Source organism: Colossoma macropomum, unplaced genomic scaffold (assembly GCF_904425465.1).
Source record: "Colossoma macropomum unplaced genomic scaffold, Colossoma_macropomum, whole genome shotgun sequence".
In the NCBI taxonomy this organism is placed as follows: Eukaryota; Metazoa; Chordata; class Actinopteri; order Characiformes; family Serrasalmidae; genus Colossoma; species Colossoma macropomum.
Window position 1 is genome coordinate 28,219,534 of NW_023494796.1, and position 21,702 is coordinate 28,241,235.

A 21,702-nucleotide genomic window follows, 5' to 3' on the forward strand; every position below is an offset into this window, starting at 1 on the left:
AAAGCTGCAATATAAATAACATTATTTGCTCTTTATCAGGATGTATAGAAGTTTGTATTTTTAATTTATACATGAAAAATTAGATGCCTAATTAAATAAAATGGAACCCAATACATGAAAAGAAAAGTAGAAGGTAACTGGCTTTTTAGCACAGTGAATTATGCATAAGTATGCTATGATATATATATACACACACACACACACACACTCACATTAGCCAAAATCAAAATAATAAATTGGCCGACTATTGGCTAGTTTGAAGCAAAACCACAGGCAATTTCTTTCAATTATATACCCCAACTTACCACTTTAGCTGCCTCTGGATAAGAGCATTTGTTAAAAATGGCAATTTTTACATTGAATAATCTAAAAGTTCATATAATAATTCTTATGTGAACTTGAACACTTAAAGCGATCACTTATTGGAATCTCATTTAGAGTGCTATTCAATGCTTATTACTGTTTTATGACAGGAATAATAACACATGACTGATGTTGATATTCATAAGTTTTCCCATTCAAACACACACTGAATAAAAATCTGCTGAAGTTTCTGCTTCGTAAGATCTCGTTCTTTAACCGAATAAAGACAACAGCGTTCAGAAACTAATGGAAAAGTGCAGATAAAACAGTAGAAACAGCCTCTTTGCTGCATTGGCCTTCAAGGGCTGATTATCAGAAATACCGACGCATCCCTAAAGGAAAGTGTCCAATCACTGCAATAAAATGCACGCAGCTCCGAGCACAATGGCTCGGCAGTGCCGAGTGTGGAAAAAAGAGGACATGAAGGAAATCCTACTTCCACTTCTTTACTGTATCCACCTTTTCTTTCCGCTGTTTACTTCTCGACTCCCGTTTATTCTCTGGCGCTGGAGGCCAGCCCAATCGTCATGGAGACCCAGCTGCGAGTGGCTGGCCAGCCATCGCTTCCTGCCACTGCCATGGCAACACTTCCTGGCCGGACTCGGAGGGCAGAGGAAAAAACAGCAGCTGGAGCGGCCATCAGAGTTACAGTAAGACGCCAAGTAATCCTTCTGATTCAAACACAAGCACACGGTCTGTTTCGCAGTAACTCTCTCTCTCTCTCTCTCTCACACACTCTCAGATTACTACTGTTATCCTCTGATGATAGCTTTTGCAGTATGCCAGTCAGTGCATGTGATTTTGGGGACGCTCGGCTTTGAGTAGTTTTCTATAAACAATGTCTACATTTACATTAGAGTCAGGCTGACACGAAAACTCTATTAAACTCGATTATTCAATATTAGGGAGCTGATCCAGACATATTTTAATGAATTGTGTAGCAGATATGAAGCCCAACCCATTTCTCACGATTGATTGATTGTGCCCAAAAGTAGGAGGTAGTATGCCGTATGTAACCAACATATGAAAGAGGTCAAAGATACCTGATGACGTCCTACACTGTCCACATATTCCGGTCTGCGGCCAGAGCTATCTTCATACTGCATCCCGAAGTGCAGCATGGTCATTTCAGGAGGATGTAACTACTGTAGTAACTACCTGAACAAGTTAATAGCCCCGGGTTCAGCCTTATATGCATGCATGAGGTGACACTGCTAAAGAGGCACTGGATGCTAAGCAGTGACTGGATGGATTAAGAATGCGGAGCAGGTCTTGGGATTGGCATGACTAGCTCTGGTCATGCTCCCCCGTTCCAGTACGGTACACGGCACACGCTGTGATAGGAGTAGTGCTTCACAAGTCACTCTGCAAGTCTTTGCTTGTGTTTAAGCCACCGTTGTAGAGGCACCATAAACAGACTATATCCACAACCTCTAGCAATGAGGCGCCTTTTCAAAAGTAAGCAAAGCGCTGTAAATGTCTCCAGGGTGGAAAATGAAAACTTCTTAAAGCTTCTTAGTTTAGCTTTGGAATATTTAAAGGGCTGTGCATAGTTCACTTAAGTCCTTTCTTAATGTTACACCTTACCTGAACCCAGGTACGTAATGATGTCAAACAGTATGTGATGTGTCTTGACAGGTATAGCTAATGGCCCTGTTATGTTATTGGACAACTCATGACAGCATGTGACATCTGCCATGGCATGTTTATGGCATGGTTATGTCAACAAGGTTCAAGTAAAGTGTTTTGGTTTTGCCCTTTATTTCGCCTGATTACTTAATTAATTGCTTAAATAATACGTATAATAATTGATTACTAACATAACTGATAGTACAATAGTGTATGTGCTTACAAACGCATGCAAGGCCATGTGTTAGTGTGTGCAGATATTTACGTGATTGCTGCTTCATCTAACTGGCAAACGCCTCACCATGGCCTCCGGACCGCAGCAGATGGCCAGATTTAAGAGGGGGAGAGCGAGAGAGATAGAGAGAGATAGAGATAGAGAGAAATAGGTCAGTGAAGAGAAACTGAGAGGCTACAAGGTTTTTCCTTCTCTTTCCTCACCTGCCTCTCACTGTGTCTCTTTGTCTCTCAAGGCTTTGGAAAGATGAAGAATGTGAGAAAATACAAGGACACACACTCTCTCTCTCTCTCCCTCCCTCCCTCTCTCTCTCTCTCTCTCCTGCTCTCTCTCTCTTTCTCACATACACATCAAAACCATTTACCTCACAGTCATGACCTGGAAACACACTGTCTCTGCCTATCCATTATCGAACATGTCACAGTCGTAGCACCCGCAATCCAACACACACACACACACACACACACACACACACACACACACACACACACACACACAGAAGTGAGATAAATAAAGCAGAGCTTATTCTATGCGGGTTAAACATTACTAGATGGTAAACATTTTATCAGTACTGAACTAACAATATAACTGACAGCAATGGCAACAAAACAACAGCACTGAATCAATATACAGTATCTGTGCTGGGTAGGGATGTTTGCGGGTGCTCATGTGCAAATATTCAAATATTGAAATGACTCTTCAGTTCTCCATTATCTTTCATCACAAGAAGATGGACAACATGTACAGGCCGGGGGTCGCAACCTTAATGTTAAGAAAAGCCATTTTGTCCTTTCAACCAAAATCAAACCCCCTTGGGAGCCACAACTTTTCATGTCCATTTTACCATCTTGGCTGTGTCATATCACATGTCCCAGTATGTGCTAATGCGCTAGTATAGGCTAAAAATATAATGAAAACACAGACTTACTTTGCTCTGCTTTAAGCTTTAGCTCAGCTATAGCTGCTTTTCTTGCATCTCCGGCAGGAAACTTTTCCTCAAAACTAGAACAGTTTCTTTTAAAATGTCTCTCAATGTCCAATTTTTAACGAGGCTGAAGTCGCTTCTTGTTCGAATTTTCCCATCCCACCTTAAATGGTACCTGAGAATGTAACTGCTGCACCTTTTAAGGTGGAACGGGAATATTCGAACAAGAAGCTGGCGAAAGAGAAGCGACTTCAGCCTCACAACTTTTTCGTGTTTCTCGTTGCAGATTAAATGTATCAGGAAACCAACTTGCGTGCTTATAAATGCAAATAAATCAGTCTGTCTCCAAATCATTGACAGGTGAGATTATTGTCTGCGTTGCTATGGTGACCAGCAATGTGTGCGACCAACCTTCAGGTTAAAGGATGAATTAGCAGTTCTACATTAACTCCAGCATTTAAGACCATTTATTGTTTAAACTGTGTTGAACGACCAGCAGAGCTTTATTTAACTGCAAAGGAGGATTATTTTATTTTTACCTACAAATCTAATTCTGCTGTGGAGCCACAACAGGGCAGTATAAGAGCCGCATGTTGCCGACCCCTGGGCTGGGATAAAAAAACATTGATTTTATGCTTTAATAAGATATTAAAATGTGACGATTTTTGCTTGTATTAGTGAGTATGCAAACTGTACTCCACTTTGCTGCTATTAGTAAATGCAAGATTAAATTTCAGAGAAAAAAAGAATCTGATATGATTTTGTAACAAGTTTAGCCTGAAATACCACAGAATTGGTTATAGCTCAACATAAAGAAAAAGCTAAGTAGTTAACATGATAACAGTAGCCACATCTGGTCTAACATTAGCATACAAACAATGAGTACTGACAATGGCCCAATCCCATTTCACCCCTTGCCCCTACCACTTAGCCCGTAGCCCTCTGTTTTGCGCGTTCACGTGTAGGGGTAGGGTGTCCCAATTTTTGTTAAGATAGAGGGGTAGGGCGAAGTGTTAGGGCTATATTGCGCTCCAAACTGAGGTTTTTCACACTCCAAATGGAGTGTTATGAAAAAAAAAGAAAAACCGGCACGATGGCTGAACAGGAGATCAAAGAATCCCACAAATGTGAGAATTTATCTCCATTACAAAAATTACGATAACCATTGTCTTATCTTAGTTTAATGTCGTTTCAATGTGTTATGGTCGTTTTCTTCATAACAAGCATAAAAAAATCGCTAATAGCATGCTAATGTCTCGGTAGCTAGCTAGCTAACTTTCCCGTTCCACCTTAGATAGCCCAGCAGTTCTGACACCTGTAGCGCCAGAATGTAACTGCTGCACCATTTAAGGTGGAACGGGAAAATTTGAACGAGAAGCTGGCGAATAGCGGACTTCAGCTGCGTATCACCAAAGAATTAGTGGTGGGTGATAATAAATAATTGTCCCCCTCTTTGAAGGATGTGATGCCCTAAATGTAAGTAAAGCCCAGCAGTGAGGCTGCTGAACTTTTCCCTTCTCTGCTATCACTGAAGACGGGCTGGGTCACCTACAGAGCACCGCGACTAGGCTATTAATGAAGCAATGTCTTATTTGGGGGTTGTCCCATTTCATAGGTCAAGATTTCAACCACTACCCCTTGTAACTCAGTTCCAAGGGGTTAGGGTGACACTAGAAAACAAGGGGTAGGGGTAAAAAGAAGAAATGGGATTGGGCCAATGACAATGTATTTCTTCCTGTTGGTGGTGGACAATATAGCTGAGCATGACAGGGGTTCTTAGCGGGCCCCCTCACGAGCAACAACGAGCAGTACATTATTGTTGGTAAGATAATGGGAAAAAATCCTTGAAACAAAAATAGCATACAACCGTACTCGTGCACCTTTAGCATTCACTGACACTCTTCATTCACTACATTTATCACTGACACTATTCATTCACTGCACACACTTACATTCATTGACACCCTTCAGTAAGTAGATAATGTCCTGCGTTTCCATTGACTGACCGAACAAAGCAGAGAAACACATCTGACATGCGTCACAGAGGTGATTCACAGCATTTACCATCGTGCGATGGTGCTATTGAGCATAAACACATCTTAAGTGCTTAATGCTGCTTCCACTGAAGGTTATTCTGCTCCTCTGCCATTAAGGCTAATGTGTGCACCATGCAGATAAGTGAAGGAGGGAGACACCTCATTAAGTACTTAGCCAGGACTGTTATTTGTGATTGGCTGATGCTTTTATTCATCTGCTTTTAAAAGTTTACCTGACCTGCACATCTCTACACATTCCAATCAACACTTGAAATCCCTGATAAAATCTGACAAAACAGCATAAATAGTTCGGCTCAAATAACACATGAAAACATGATTACCTTGAAAAGATGGCGCTTCAAGGGTTCTTTAGTGAAGAAAATGGTTCTATACAGAACCATGAACACTCAAAGAACCCCACTGCATGAATAAAGGGTTCTTTGCATCGTGTAAGGGTTCTCTGGGTTGATGGAAAATGTGCATGAATGTGCTATAGATGGTTCTATATAGGATAAAGGATTCTTTGCATCATGAAATGGTTCTTTAGACTGATGGAGAATGTGCTGTAGATGGTTCTAAACAAACATGGATCTATATAGCACCTAAAGGGATTCTTCTATTGTTACGATGTCAGGCTTATAACAATAGTAGAACCCTTTTAGGTGCTAAATAGAGCCCTTTTCAAAAAGGTTCTATATAGAACCATCTATAGCACATTCATTCACATCAACCCAAAGAACCCTTACACGATGCAAAGAACGCTTTATTCATGCAGTGGGGTTGTCTGAGTGTTCATAGTTCTATATAGAACCATTTTCTTTAGTAAAGAAAATGGCCGAACTATTTATGCTGTTTTGTCAGGTTTTATCAGTGATTTCATATGTTTTGAAACATTGGAGCTGCTTTTCGGTTCAGTTTTATAAGACTCTCTGCATTCAAAGAGATTGGAGTCTGGCCTTGAATGACTTGAGACCATTGCCTAGGGGCGTGGCCTATACAGACCGTGCCGAAGGATGACTAATGTACATATAGTGGATATAAGTGATAATTATTGTTGATTTGACTTTGGATTGACGCTGAAGTGAAAAATGACTGGGGTCAAAATTGGGGCTAAAGCGTGGAATGTCAGCTTTAATTCAATGGTACTTTCATCTATGCTGGGCGAGCTTTTTATCCGTTTCGGGGGACCTCATGTAATTGGATAATCAAACTTTATTAAGTAAACTTTAATGCTTGATCAAGGCTAATACTTGATCTTAAATCCTTTGTAGTCTACGACTGCCTGAAGTCTGCAGCCCAGAAACATCACAGAGCGACGCTGGGTATCTTCCCTAGTGATGCTCTGCCAGGCCTGTGATGCAGCCATTTCAGTTTCAGCTTGTTTTGTCTTCAGTTCTGGCTTCAGTAAATGAAAAGCACGCTCAATGTAGTTCACATCGGGTGACGGACTTAGCCGGTCTGGAACATTCCGCTTTCCGGCCCCAGCTCTTTCAGCAGTGCATTTCAGCAGTTGATGTTTTTGCACACTTCAGAGCTCATACAGCTGCTACTGCAGTCACAGTTTCAATAAAGACCAGTACATCAGTTCCTCTGATAACCGTACACGCCCATGCTGCTATGTTTAGCAGGTGAAGTGATATACCGTGGACCACGTGCAGTTCCTGTTTCTCCCTATATCTACCTTTTTTCATCACTTTGGTGGAGGTTAATCTTCATCTCACATGTCCATTAAATTCTGTCCCAGAACTGTAGAGGCTTTTTAATAGTTTCAGCAGACTGTAATCTGGTCTTTTTGAGGCTTATCAGTGGTTTGTAATTTGTGGCCAGGTCAGGCCGGTGTATTCTTCTCCTTATAATTGTCTTCAACACATCTGGAATAGTGCTTTTGATCTGTTCACCAGTTTGAAACGGAGTTTCAGGTTTAGACTGAAAGTTTCCTTCAGTCGTTCACTATCGGGATCCACCAGTTTGCTACTGCTAGGATCCCCAGTGCATTCCTCCTACATGGTAATAAGGGAGGGCTACATGACAATATGTTGTTTTTGTCATGATAAACTTCACAAAATGCTTTTATGAGTAACATCAGTATTTTTATAACACTGCTCAACTGCATATATCATTAAAAGACAATGACAGAGAGCCTGGAAGTAACATCAACCAGTGTTTGGTAACTGCATAATAAAAGGTAGTTGATTGGATGTTGGCCCATCATGCTATGTATACTATTTATTAGTATTTTTCCATGTGGTAATTTGATTTGCTGGTGCAATGTTTCAGTTTCAAACCTCAGCAGAACTAAATATCAAGATACCTATTTGAGGATCACAATGTTTATAAGATCATGACATTAGATTTCTACCATATCGTTCACAACGGCAGCGACTTTTCACCTCTTGACGCCCAAATCACTGATCACTCATCACTCATGGGCGTTTCTGAACTCCAGCTGACCGCTGGTTGCCATGGTTTCACTGACGCCAAGCACAAATCAGATGCATTCCCGAGAAATCACTTGTGTGCTTATTCTTATTTAATCCCTGTGTCTGTGCAGTCAGTGTGTGAGGAAAACACTACTTAGTCTTTGCGATTGCTGACTGTTTACTGTCTATTATTCCATCTCTAGTAGGAACAATTATCTAGGAACCAAGAACACAGCGTACTATTTCGCAGTGGTGGTGATAAAGCGTGTACTACGTTGCCCAATGGTAATCGTCACGTTGCTTCGCTCCTTATTTGAACAAAGTTAAACTCCGCTCAACTTTGTCGTGTCGCCGACTCCGCCCAACATTTGTGCTGCCACAGAACTTGTAGAGAGGAGAATTCCCACTCTGTAATGTCTTCTGGGTTTCTCAAACGCTAGAGGGCGCTCCTGAGCGAGTCCAAAATTGAACGGGTTAAGATGGAGCATTTCTGCAAAATCATAGTTTATAAATGCTGAAACATTTTTAATATAAAGTCATCCGTTCATTTCCTGAACACAGAACAGCATAAAACATTTTAACACTGCTGTTATATTTTTAAGAGCTTTTAAACTCGAATTATAGGAGTTTAAAACGGCGCCTTATTTACGTCCTTGAGCGCAAACAACCAACGAGGTCCTCGCAAACCAATCACTCCATAGCAGTAACGCTACCATCCTGCTGCCCAAAACCCGTTTGCTGTTGAAAAAGGAAACATACAGGTAAGATTTATTTACTTTTTAGTGAAACACATGCTTCTACTTTCTAAAATTAAAGGAAAGTTCTGGACGAGTGATTAGAAACTAGTTTAACTTTTTGTTTTTAGCCATTTAGCGCCATTCACCCCTATTCATTGAGGATTCGCATGTGGACGCCCTCTGCGGTTTTGCAGTCCTGTGTTTGATATAACGAATGAAATAGGAAGTGGCCAGCCTCCTTGTAAACCAGCTCTGGTGCTGCCTCCTGTTGCCGGAAATTGCCAGCTCTCACTGAAAATGAACGACCTCCGACCATCTTGTTGTGTCACCGCCGGTAGGAACGCAGGGTTATGTAGCAGTGTGACCAAAAATTGGTTTTGACCCACATAATGTTTGATTTACTCTCATTTTTCAGCTTCATGATGACCTTCTCTACTAATAACGGCACGTCTTGGTCTTCATGCTCAGAAATAACAGCAACAGATTTCAGATCCTGAAGCCACATGTAGAATCAACACTTTAGGCTTTTTTTTTAAAGCTCACAGAAAGCCAAGAAACAACTAAGCAACCTATTATCCAATTCCTTTCCATAAAAATGAGAGGACTATGTATAAAAAGAGGTATAATAGCGTTTTGCACTGTACTTTTAAATCAACGTTTTTTAATCATTTCAAATCCAATTTGCTGAAGCACACAGCCAAACCAGCTACATTTCTGTCAATGTCCAATTTGTGTTTGGACAAATCTGCACTGTATGTAACGAACTGGTGTTACTTGTTACAGTAGTAGCTATCTAAAGTAGCATGCAGTGCATTTCACGTTTTGTTCAAAAATACCTTTAAAAATAGATTTTGATTGTTGTCAAAATCGATGTTTTAGTGAATGAAGTCCTGCGGTGGGTGACATTTCACAACCGTGACACACACACACACACACACACACACTCCTAGCTCATTCACATGGCTTGTGTGATGACTCATCCGGCAAGTCCCCCCCTCCTCCACTCCCCCCGAAAAGATTTTTTTTTCAACACAAAGGAAATTTTACAGAGAAGAGAAACTGTAGTTCCTCTAAAGCTGAACCTGCTCTATTAAGCACTGATTGGAGAGGAGAGTTAAAGCAGCACTGAGCATGTTCAATAAATGTGAACATTCATAAAGTTCATAAATGCTTTTTTTAAATATACATAAATATATATCTCACTGTGAAATTGCCCAGCTTTTTGAAAATGAAGTGAGATTTCATATTTAAGGAGAACTCTTTCAGTTCATTAGCATTCAGGAAGTGTGCTAGATAAAAATATCACATCGCCTCTGGGGGAGAGAGACTAGCGTTCACCGTGAGTGTGTGTGTGTGTGTGTGTGTGAGCGTGAATGTGAGAAGGAAACCGTGATTATAAAGCTCACAAACAGCATCATATACAATTAAAAGCTTATGCACATCTCAGGAAGTTCACTGGACAAGGAGCTGTACTGTGTTCATACTGTGTTTGATCGTTGTGTTATGAAGGCACATAAAACATGAATGAGAAATCAGGCTTATCACAATATGGTGACACCTTTAATTACAGGTGCTAACAAGATCTAACACCGCATACCAGCGAGTGAGAGAGAGAGAGAGAGAGAGAGAGAGAGAGAGAGAGAGAGAGAGAGAGAGACACACGTCACAGAAACGTGGACACCCCCATGCAAAAACCATAATATACCGAAAACACATTACAACAGCGGAGCTCAATCCAGGTGGAAAGTTCAGACCCAACACACCTGACTCTAATATTCAGCTCCTGAAGGCCTTGATTACAACAGGTGAGTTAGATTAGGGTTGGAGCTCAAATCTGCAGAGTGGTAGATCTCCAGGACCAGGACTGGGCACTCCTGCATTACAATATATTCTATTTTAAAGCTACTGTACTGGTAATTTACCATTTATCTACAGATTACTTTAAAAGGTTTCACTAACAAACCAGTGCCATACACGCACATCCTCACTGTCGGAAGAAAACCTCAAATCTACAAACCGTGAACTTTACAGGAAATAACAACAAAAAAACAAATGCAGCAGAATTTTTATTCCAAGTTATATAGGACTACTACTTGTCTACTGGTCCATTCATAATAACATTTAGAACAAAATCTAACAGGCAACTGCTTCAACTCATGTCAAATCAATAAATCAATAAATAAGTAAGGAAATAAAAAAGTAAGTAAATAAGTAAGCATATAAACAAATAAGTAAATAAGTAATCAATCAATCAATAAGTAAGTAAATAAAAAAGTAAGTAAATAAGTAAGCAAGTAAATAAATAACTACATAAGTAAATATGTAAGTAAATGAGTAAGTAAATAAATAAGTAAATGAGTAAGTAAATATGAGTAAGTAAATAAGTAAGTAAGTAAGTAAGCAAACAAGCCAGCAAGCAAGCAAGTAATAATAATAATAATAATGAAAAAAGATCGCGACAGACAGCATCTCTATCTGGCTCTGTTTCTTACTGTAAGCAAGCCCAGCAGAAGAGTTTAAAATATCCATTATCATCACACAAAATGCAACTAATCACTACTGTTTCACTGAAAAGTTGAATTTTAACTGATAATTTCTTCTTTTGGAATCAAACAGGCAAGTTTCATTGTGAGGGCCCTATTCTATCGGATCCCGCTTCACATCCCTATTCTAGTAATTCTGGTAATCTGTTGGTTCAAAACTCAATTATAACAGACGCCGATGAAAACTAAAACAGCAAGTTTACAACTGTACATATAGTATTTATTTCACTACCTATATTATGTGTACATTGTGTATATGTGTATATATTTAGCGTCTCACATATATTTTTTGTATATTCAAGTACTATAAGGGGCCTATGCACCTAAGATTTTCATGCAATTTGATTATACTAATATACAACCCAATTTGCAAAAACATTCGAGTGAATAGTTCATGCAAGAACTCTACAGAAATATGCCTCACATAAACGCATTACTGCCCACGTTGTGCTCTGACACAGCAGGAGAAATGTAGAACTGTCCGCAATAATCAACCATACAGAGTAGATTCAGCAGATGAGGATGAAGAACGCTGGAGTATTCCTTTGAAAGAGGGAAGCGAGAAGGACAGAGATTCTCACATTCCTCTTCTCGCCAGAGCCTTTACTTCCCATTCTCTCATTCCTCTTCTCCTCTCTCTGCTTCCTGTTTCTACCTCCTCTTCAGATCTCTCATTTCTCCCTGTGTCCTCGCAGGGCAGCAGCGTCTGTCTGAGCTTGTGAAGGCCTCGTTCAGCTTTCCGTCTCTAACGGCGTCATGACACCGAATTAAACCAACACGAACACATGAAGACCAATGAACAGGGGCCTACTGTGGTGCTGGTGTGGGCATTATCAGTGAAGGGCAGACAAAAAGACAAACAGAGAGACAGAAAGACAGAGAGAGAGAGAGAGAGAGATAAAGGAGGAAGAGGATGATTTTACCTCACTGCTCAACCAGGGTCACAGCTGCAGTCTGGACACACTATACAAACCCACACACACAGAAACGCAGAGACAAAGACTGAATCACAGCCAAAGTTCTGATTACAGTCTCTCTGTTCCTCTCTCTCTCTCTCTCTCTCTCTCTCTCTGACACACTTAAAATTGCTTTGACCAGAACAGGGGGAGTGTCCTAACTCCTAACATATTTCTAAACTGACTGTAATGAAAATGACAGAAAAAAGTCATTCATACAGTCTACTCAGATTTGCTTGAACATAATCCCCTCTTTATAATCTAAACAGAATTACTTCATTTTAGTTTCAGGCTTTTATCCCCCCCCCAAAAAAGCCACTACATTCCAGTGAAGTTCCTTTTTTAGTTTTGCTTTTGTTTTAGCTTCTCTTATGGTTTCAACAATAAGGAGTATATATAAATGTGCATTATCAATGTAAAGTAATAGTTCACTCAGACATGCTAACGTGGCTAAAGATTACCAGAATGTAGCAGACGCTAGTTACACGACGTCACTGGCATAATTCTTTAGGACGTATTGGGCTCATAGTTATTATTCTCTAATTTCCTTTTGGGGATTGCAAAGTGTTATCTCTGATCTTATTACCTTATTACCTAGTAATAACTAGTAACTACTACACATCATTTGACACGATGAACAACTATGCAAGTAATATGTAATGTATGTAAAAACACTGAATGTGACAGACAAAACTGATTTGCTACATCCAATAAATGTGTTAAAAGAAACTGGCAAAATGTGAACTTGTGACCTGCCGGCCAAACACACTGCATCACATCCACATTTTTTGCATTCTTTGCATAACTTAGATTCTAAGGTACATATTTACAGAGCTTGCAATGTCACAGTGACTCTCATATATATGTGTGTGTATATATATATATATATATATATATATATATATATATATATATATATATATAGGGTCAGGACCCCTATGGAGGTGTTCATAATGTTATGCCTGATCAGTGTGTGTATATGTGTGTGTATATATATACATACACACACACATATATATATATATACATATAAAATAACTTATCCTTTTAATATTTGATTCAAAATATTAACATATTAGCAAAAATCTAACCTTTATTTAAGGTATAATGATTGAAAGAAATAAAACTACATACATCATGAAACTCATTTTTTCTTAAATCTAAGTGTGCCACAATAGTTTGTACCCCTAGAAATTCTTAGTGAAATCTAACTGAAATATATTCCCATTCAGATTTGATGTTGTCAAGTTCACTAAAGCCATTTGGAACACTTACATGGTCAGTCATGACTTCCTGGAAAGATAAAACAGATAAGCAATAAAGAATGTTTTTCTAAAGCCTGTGCCAATATTTATGGAGGGCAGTTAACATGTAGAGAGTAGCTGCTGGTCCTAGATGTTGTCTATGTGGCATGGTGCTTTTAACTGTGCCTAAGAGGCTCTGGGTCCTCGCCAGGTCTTGGAGAGGGTGCACCTGTTCGTCTGAATGGCTCTGAACACCTACAGTCCGGGCAGAGGCTTGTGGGTAACGTAGTTTGTGTGGGAGAGTGGAGTTCAGTCAGATGGGTTGTGGGCTGATGGTTTCACACTGGTTAGGTTACGACTTCCCAGAGAGGGAGACGTTATGTTCTTTTCCGCTCATGCTGTGTGTACAGATTTGCATTCAAGCATGTTCACGCATGTGTGTGTGACTGTATATGTGCGCTCTAGTGACAGAACGTCAGGCCGCATTAGATTTTGAGATAAAACGGATGAAAACATCTGAGAGGAGGTGTGTATGTAGAAGAGAGTGGGGCATGGTCTTGGTATAAATATCATAGGCACCTACCGAGAAGGTCTGAAATATCGGTCAAATATAAACATCGTTAAGTGTGTTAGGACTGGTAGGGGTACATCGGTATTGGCAGATACTGGGGATCAGGTATCGGTATCGGATGGGGGAAAAGTAGTACCGGTGCATCCCTAACAGAAATGACAGCATATGGAAATTCCATTAAAACTGCTTGCTTTTCTCACAACTTTCAACTTTTCACTTCTCACATTTTCTCCGTTCTAATGAAAACCCTGTGGCATATTAAAACCCACTTGAACGGGCTTTAATTTCCGCCTCATCTTTCAGCATTTCATGACTTTGAACTCATCCCAACACCCCCATTTCCGGCCCTTTGAGGCAAAGGAAGAACAGAGGATGAGTTATGTCATCCTGAGACAATGCGGTAGACCTATACCTTTCCTGTGAAGTAGGCCCCAGGAGAGCCACAGTGGTTACATCACAGCCTAGCTGTGGACTGAGTGACAAAGTCATTCACAAGAAATGCTGCAATCGCTCCGTCCCTTTAAGAGACCGATTGCCTTTACGGGAGCCAGCAGAGCCGCTGAGTCTAATCAGGATGAACGATCCACAAGACACCATAACATTACATCATCCAGCTTTGTGAAGAACCGTTGTCATGGCAACCACTAGCCGTTGCACAAAGGTTCATAATAGCTGAGGTGAGAAACACTGTTATGGTTCGTGTGGGAGTGTGACTGCAAACCTATTGGCATCCGCGAAGGAGCTGTTGCAAAAAAATATATATAAATAAATACGTCGCTGCCAAAAAGTAATGACAGTGCTGCAGCCCAGCTGACCTGAGCTATTACCGCTGAAGGAGGTAGGTGGGGCCACTAATGTGTTCACCTAAATGAGATACTTATACGCCTGTCACGAGATTGCAGGTCAAATTTACAATGAAATGGCAATTATTTAATAGCAGTCTAATTGCCGTAATGCTGAGATCGACTAGCTTTCATTGATTATAAATCCCAGAAAAATTATAATGCTGGAATTTGAGGTGAATTACATAATAGAAGAAGCATTACGCAGCTGTCAGACCAAAAGAGATGGATGGATGGATGGATGGATGGATGGACAGATAGATAGATAGATAGATAGATAGATAGATACTTTATTGATCCCAAAGGAAATTTAGCACAACGTTGTTAACAGCAGTGATTGTCTTGTTAAATTGCCAAATTTCCAGCCCAGTAATTATGACCAGCCAATATTAGCCACAAGCAACTGCCAAAAGAAAAACAAAATTCCAGTCCAGAGCTCTGAACTCTCCATGTTCTAGAGGGCCAAAACATCACCAAGTAGCTCTCCAAGCTGCACCACACCCAATACAATTCAGCTAATTAGTAAGCCCTTAAGTTAAGTTCAGTCAGGTGCATTCGATTAGAAGAAACAGATGACAAACCAGAAGAAAAAACAGTTAAACCAAACCAAACCACACAGCAGGCGGCATACAAACCTCAATCTCTTCAAAAAGAGAGATGAAAAACAAGGCAGAAGAAAGGTCAAGATGTCCACGCAGGGATGCATGGGCGAGTTTCTGCTTCACTGAGCTGAAAGGAGACGGAGAGATCTAAACCGTGTTTACCTTCTACATCTCTACAGCCACAAAGGAGGAACAACCAACAATGCTGTATTTATAAACAGATTCCATTAACTAAAATGCAAAAATTCATACAAATTCGTACTACCACACAATAATTTAGGCGTATGAATCATAGAGTACATCAGAATCCCACATGATTCATGCATTTTTTTCCACTTATTGCGACGGGAATATCCATTCTGTACACATTTGATTGCTGGAAAATGAATGCAGGATGAAATAAAAATAATTCTTCACAGGTTTTGATATCTGAATCAATTTCCTTTGATGCTGATCCCACCTAGAGTGGGTTGAAAGTCAATGCCAGTGCCAGTAAGCACACTCCCGAAAATAGGAGGAGTGATCAATCAAAGCTGCTGAGAGACAGACTGTCAAATAGAGGAACACACCTCCTTCATTATTTGCTGGGCTCCCAGTGACACCACCTCTGGTAAACAAAGCTCTAGAGCTGCAAAATGCCATGCTGCAATGATAGGACTGCATGTTGCATTATGCTGTGCAATGTACTAAATAGACAGTGGGGAACGCTTTAGAGGCGGTTAACACTTAAAAATCCATTTATCACCAAAGCATCTTTGAAAGCCAGGGTCTAATCGATTTTCAATCAATAACACATTCGGGTTTGTAAGTAGATAAAAAGATTTGCTACGATTTGAAGTTGACAAAATGTTATTCTTGTGCACAAAGTCATGTTTTGCTGAAAGAAAAGAACATGTTCTATGTTTTTTGCCTATTTTCTAGACACTGAGTGCGTTTACAGGCACTCAATAATCCGATCATAATGGGTTATCCGATTATTTAAATGGTCATGTAAACACTACACTCCAATCTAAAAATCAGATTAAGAAATCCTATAAAGAGAGCTGAGGTTTAGCTCAATAATCTGATTTCTCAGTGCATGTGAACTCTTACTCTGATTTCTTTCGGATTTCTCAGTCTGCGCACGTGCGAAAACAGACACTGGTACTGGAAATAAGCGAGCAGCGTCGCCGCGAGAGGCAGCAAAACACTTTTGGAGTGACGCAGAAACCAAATACATGCTTGACAAAATGAAGTATTTAAGGATTCTTCATCTTCTAGATGATGTATGTTCATATTTTCAGGGAAAAGTGGCGCAATGTTTTTAAAAAAAGCCACGTCATGAAGTTTGAGTTTTATGTTATGTTTGCATCACGTCTTCTTCTGTGAGTTTATTGGCTGATTGTAAAGCAGAAATCCGATTACTGTCTGACTCACCTAGACCCGGAGTTTTCACATTATCTGATTACTCAAGTGCACATAAAGACTTTCTGCAGTTATCGGTTTATTAAGTGCATGTAAACACACTCATAGAAACAAATGGGAAACTTAAACTTTCCAATATGGAGTGTAAACTGAATGTTAATATAACTGTGAAACTAACTTTACAGCTAATTATGTAAATACCTTTAAAAAGTATTGAAAAAAGTAACAGCTCTAGTAAGAGTTAAATATTGGCCTGACTGTCATGACCAAATTGATTTGTGTTTGAATCACATGATCACGTGGAATCATAATCATACTCCTATGATCCAACAAACTCCCACAGAATCATCTGGAAAGTCTGAGATGCTCACCGCACTCGGTAAACAGTTTTCGGGACTGGTCAGAGGGCTCACTTGCATATCGTCTTTTGCGAATATTGATTAGCAACCAATATACTGTGCGGTCCTACGGTGCTCTGAATGAGATCAGCGCACATTAAATGAATTTACAGCAAGCTGCTGCATGGAAAAGTTCACCGGGGTTTGTTATTCTTCCGGCCAACCAGCCCAGAGGGAAGCGAGCCGGAACTCTCAGTTCCCAGGGCAGAGGACAGTGGGATATGACCTTGTGGTGGACACTGATCCGGATTTTCCCAATGAAGGTTCTTAAGAGAGGCCTGCAAATTGGCACTAAGATTTTAATAGAGGGAGTGTGGAGAGCCACAGAGCACACACACATATACACACACAGCCAAATCCAGGACAAAACTGGAGCCTCGAAAGGATTCTTACATAACAGGCCTGTTATGGTATTATACCTCTGCAAAATCAAGCGCTTTTACTTAACCGTGGAGCACCAGTCCAACACAGCGCACAAAGACATCTGCTGTCTTTGCACTGAGCACTGAAAGAGCTCGTGCTGCATAATAATGCTAGACGGTGATAATAAAATTCAACATTAATATGTTTTCCAACATACCACAGCATCACAGTATAAGATTATATTTAAGTTAATGTCAGTAAAGTTAATGACCCATGTTTCCTGGGTACTGGTGCTCTACAAATCAGATACTTTGTTCTGATTGGACTGTTTTCGTCTTTTAAAACTACACCGGAGAAAAGCTTAGATAGTACTGTAACCATTAACCAGACAGACTCTACATCTACAGGGAAGAAACTGACTATTAATTTACACTCTTAAAAAAGATGGTACATCAAGGGCTCTACATAGAACTCTCAAAGAACCCTCGGCATGATTAAAGGGTTCTTGGCATCACAAAAGCCTTCTTCAGATTGAAGGAGAATGTGCTGTAGATGGTTCTAAAAGGGTTCTGCTATTATTATGGTGTCAAGCTAGTAACAATAGAAGAACCCCCTTTTGGGTGCTATATACAGTCATCTACAGCACAACTCATGCATGTTTTCCATCAACCCGATGAACACTTTCATGTTGCAAGGACCCTTTAATCATGCAGGAGTTCATTAGAGTTCTTTGAGAGTTCATAGCTCTACATAGAACCAATTTTTTTACTAAAGAATCCTTTAAATATCATTTTAAAATCTTCTTTTAGAACCATCTGAGGTGCCGAGCAAATGATATACACTGCAGTTGACTATGTTTTTATCTATCAATATCACCAAAAGTGAGGCTCAATATCGTATACTGGTGCAGACAATATATATCGGCCAGCGCTAGAAGAGCGATTTAAAGTAAGAGATGTATAAAGTGATTGTCAGACAAACGGAAATTACAGCGTGCTTTGAGCGTCTCTGGCAGGGAGGCTTGCTGGAAAACTGAGTGCTAGGGACGGGCCAGCAGACGAGGTTAAGGCGTCCATCAAAGAAGTTGCAATGAGAAAAGACAGCGGCAAAAAAAAAAACCCGACGTCTGAGGGAAAGTGGCTGTAGTTGTCTGTCGTTTCGTTGCTCCTGACAAGTCATTTGCTGAGTCAGTGTGGGGAGAGAGTGAATGCACTCAGTGGAGCAAGCAAAAGAAAGAGAAAGAGAGAGTTGAGAGAGAGTGGGGAAGAGAAGAGAGAGAGAGAGTGCGAGAGGGTAGGAGAGACTTACTGGTTTACGCTTTCAGTTAAACAGGGTTTCCAACAAGAGCTTGAATCGCTGCCTGAAAACAATCCCGGCCACAAAAGCACTCCCCAAACACACACAAACACACACCAAGCCAGGAAGTGGACGGAAGGGAAGCGGTTTCTGCTGTGCTGCCCATTTTCCTCAGCAGAGACACAACAGAATCAATGCAGTATAGGCAAGAGCGCTTGGGCCAACAAAACGAACCCTGAGAGCCTCCATGCTTCATTCCCGAGAGACGGGAACACCTACCTTTCCACCAAAACATGTCATCTGAATTCTTTCTGACAAATTTTGTGGCATTCAAGTTGAGACAATTAGCCTAGAAGCATTTGAGGCTGAAGATACACTTGAAGAGAAAGAAGTTGGAAGCACGGTAAGATGAGTAATGATTCTTCCTGTTCATCGCGTACCTTCAGTCAGCGTGGAAAAATCTGGATACGCCACCATGCTGGATTTTTTTGTTGCAACTTCGCTTGGGCAAGAGCGGTTCTTTCATCACTTATCAACCTGCAGTTTTCCATATGCAATGTTTCTCAGATTTTCTGGCTGTTTGGGAGAGATACCATCTCTCAGTTCTTCACAACAAGGGTCACATTCAAGGCTGACTGCCTCACCTGAATGCGACAAAACTTGTCAGAATTGATGATGATGGGCAGATGTTCCCATATCTCGGGGAGAGCGTTGAGGCTCTCAGGGAGTGTTTCATTGGCCTGAGCAGTTCTCTGAAAGGAAGTTCTTTGAAGAGACGGGAAAAGCAAGAGAGTCCCTTACTTTGCTGCTTTAAAATCTATGTCAAGGCTATATACCTGTATGTTGCTGACAGACTCAGAAAATCCATTCAGATTTCAGCTCACAAAAGTCACGCCACTTAATGCCAACATTGTGGGCCTTGACTCAGCTACACTGACAGCTGGCCTCCATCTCACTTCACTTCACTTTATAATGACCTACATATATTCACTTACCTCCCCTACCTGAATAATACCTTTAACCGGAGAAGGCATATCGGTATTGAGCAGAAAACTCAGGATTGGATATCAGAGGGAAAAAACAGATGAATCCAATCCAGTCCTGTAACAAATCTGGCCTGAAAAAGCACTCACATTGTGTCATGTCATGCTGTTGTTAGCTGCGTATGTCTTCTTGTTGGGGTGGTGAGCAATTTAAGCATGATAACTCTCAAATGTTCATCTTAAATGAAGTGCTTCAATTACAAACAGCTCTTTAAAGCTTAGTCATTTTGAAAGAAATGCTGGTATCAGCTGATATTCAAGGTTTCAATACTGGTATCGGAAAAGTGTCATATTGTGCCAGCTCTAGTTTTAAAAGGAAACTCCACCGATTTTTCTACATAATTAAATGGTTGAGGTGTAAACAAAGTCGTCCAGAGTGGTTTGGTGTGAAATGCGCCGTTCCAGAGAAACTTATCAAGTCAGAACTGTTCACAGTGGTGATGATAGGAACCAGACGTCCACCTCTAAAAGCTCCCTCCCAAAAAGTTATTACAAGAAATGGTTCTGAATGCACTGTCTGGTGAAGTTTTGGCTTAAAATGTGTTTTAATCCATTTTTAATCCATTCATGGTGTAGGGATGCATGCATGGCATTCTAAGGCAAAACAGTCCTCAAAGAAAACCCCTTTTTTTAGATTTATGACTATTTTACCATCATCAGCTGTAGACATCGTGACCCCTGGTTCCTTTCACCACCACTGTGAGTCTGCAAGTTCTCTACGAATGAACCACTTCGCACCAAACCACTGTTTACATCTCAACCACTGACTTTTACAGAAAATTTCGAATTTTCGGTGGAATTCCCCTTTAACGGATACAAACTGACAGCCGAACTGCGGAGTGTTCGGAAAACGACCGTTAAGACCCACAGTCAGTCAGAGAGCCGGTGAAGTTAGCTGAAGCTGCTAACGCCTGAACACGGAGAGGTCCTGTCAGGTTAACGGAACAAAGACGACACGACCGGGCGGGACAGAACCGGGACCGACATGTAGAGCAATAATCAGTGTTACTCACTCCGGAGGCTGAGCGCGGTCAGTGGAGGAGCTGTGTGGCGGTGCCGGGGCTGTGAGGCTGAATCCGAGTCCGTGCTGTTCCGCTCAGAGCTCCGCTCCGCAGCCGCTGCTGATCTCCGTGAAGCCCGGGCTGCGCTAAGTCCGCTTCGGTCTCAGAGAGAGTCAGAGACGGGAACAACGGCGATAAACGCGGTGGAGAAAGAAGAGTGTGTTGTGCGGAGAAGTGTGTGTTTGTATGTGCGTGCTAAAGAGCTCACAAGCAGGCGTCGTCAACGGCGTGTGCTCGCGCTACGGTCCGGCAAAGTTGCTGCGCGTGCCCGTGCAGAGTCTCGCCGGCTTGAGAATAGAAACGCCCCTCTCTCTCGCGCGCGCGCGCTCTCTTTCTCTCTCGCTCGCTCGTTCCCGCCCTCTTCCAGGCACACCGCCGCGTCTCTCTCTCTCTCTCTCTCTCTCTCTCTCTCTCTGTATTCCTGTCTTTGCGGGGTCACAGCTGCATCGACTTCTGTATTAATTACTCTAAAGCTCACACCTCAACCTGAACTCAACCAACCAGCCTCGAACCCTTTAACCTTAAAATGAAATATTTACTTTTTTCTCTTAAAAAAATTATCTCGTCTCCACACGAAACTGTTAAAATGTTCATGTTTTTAGCATTCTGGGGACATCCGGTCCCCACAAAGAGCTAAATACAGGTCCTCTCACTCGCGCCTTCTGTATTACTAATTGTAACCCCTTAAACACACAAAAAAACTAGAATATTGTAGAATAATTGACAAAAAAATTGAGTCTCAACCTGAAACATCCTAATGTTGACGTTTTTTCGTCTCATCTGGTCCCCATAAACAGTTAAATACATGGTCACTCACACACACGCACACACACACACACGCACACACACATTTTTGGGGCCTGATGTCACAGCACTATCCGGTCTGGTAATCCCTCCTCTTTCTTCTCTATCCTCCCTCCATCCACCGCCCCGCCCCAACCCTTTTCCCCTCGCATTCACATCCGGTGTGCAGCATTGGGAGCCACGAGCGAGTGAAGATAAGCCTCATTCAGCAGAACAGCAGAGCGTTAAAC

At 41.1% G+C, this 21,702-nt stretch overlaps 1 protein-coding gene across 1 annotated transcript in view; it reads right to left on the bottom strand.

Annotated features, from left to right (window-relative positions):
• Nucleotides 1-20,959, bottom strand: part of LOC118816703 (astrocytic phosphoprotein PEA-15) — a 55,353-nt gene extending 34,394 nt beyond the window's left edge. The window contains exon 1 of the mRNA XM_036583239.1: nt 20,621-20,959. The gene's annotated coding sequence lies outside the window, so the exon portion shown is untranslated. The remainder of the gene's footprint in view (nt 1-20,620) is intronic.
• Between the last annotated feature and the right edge of the window lie 743 nt (nt 20,960-21,702).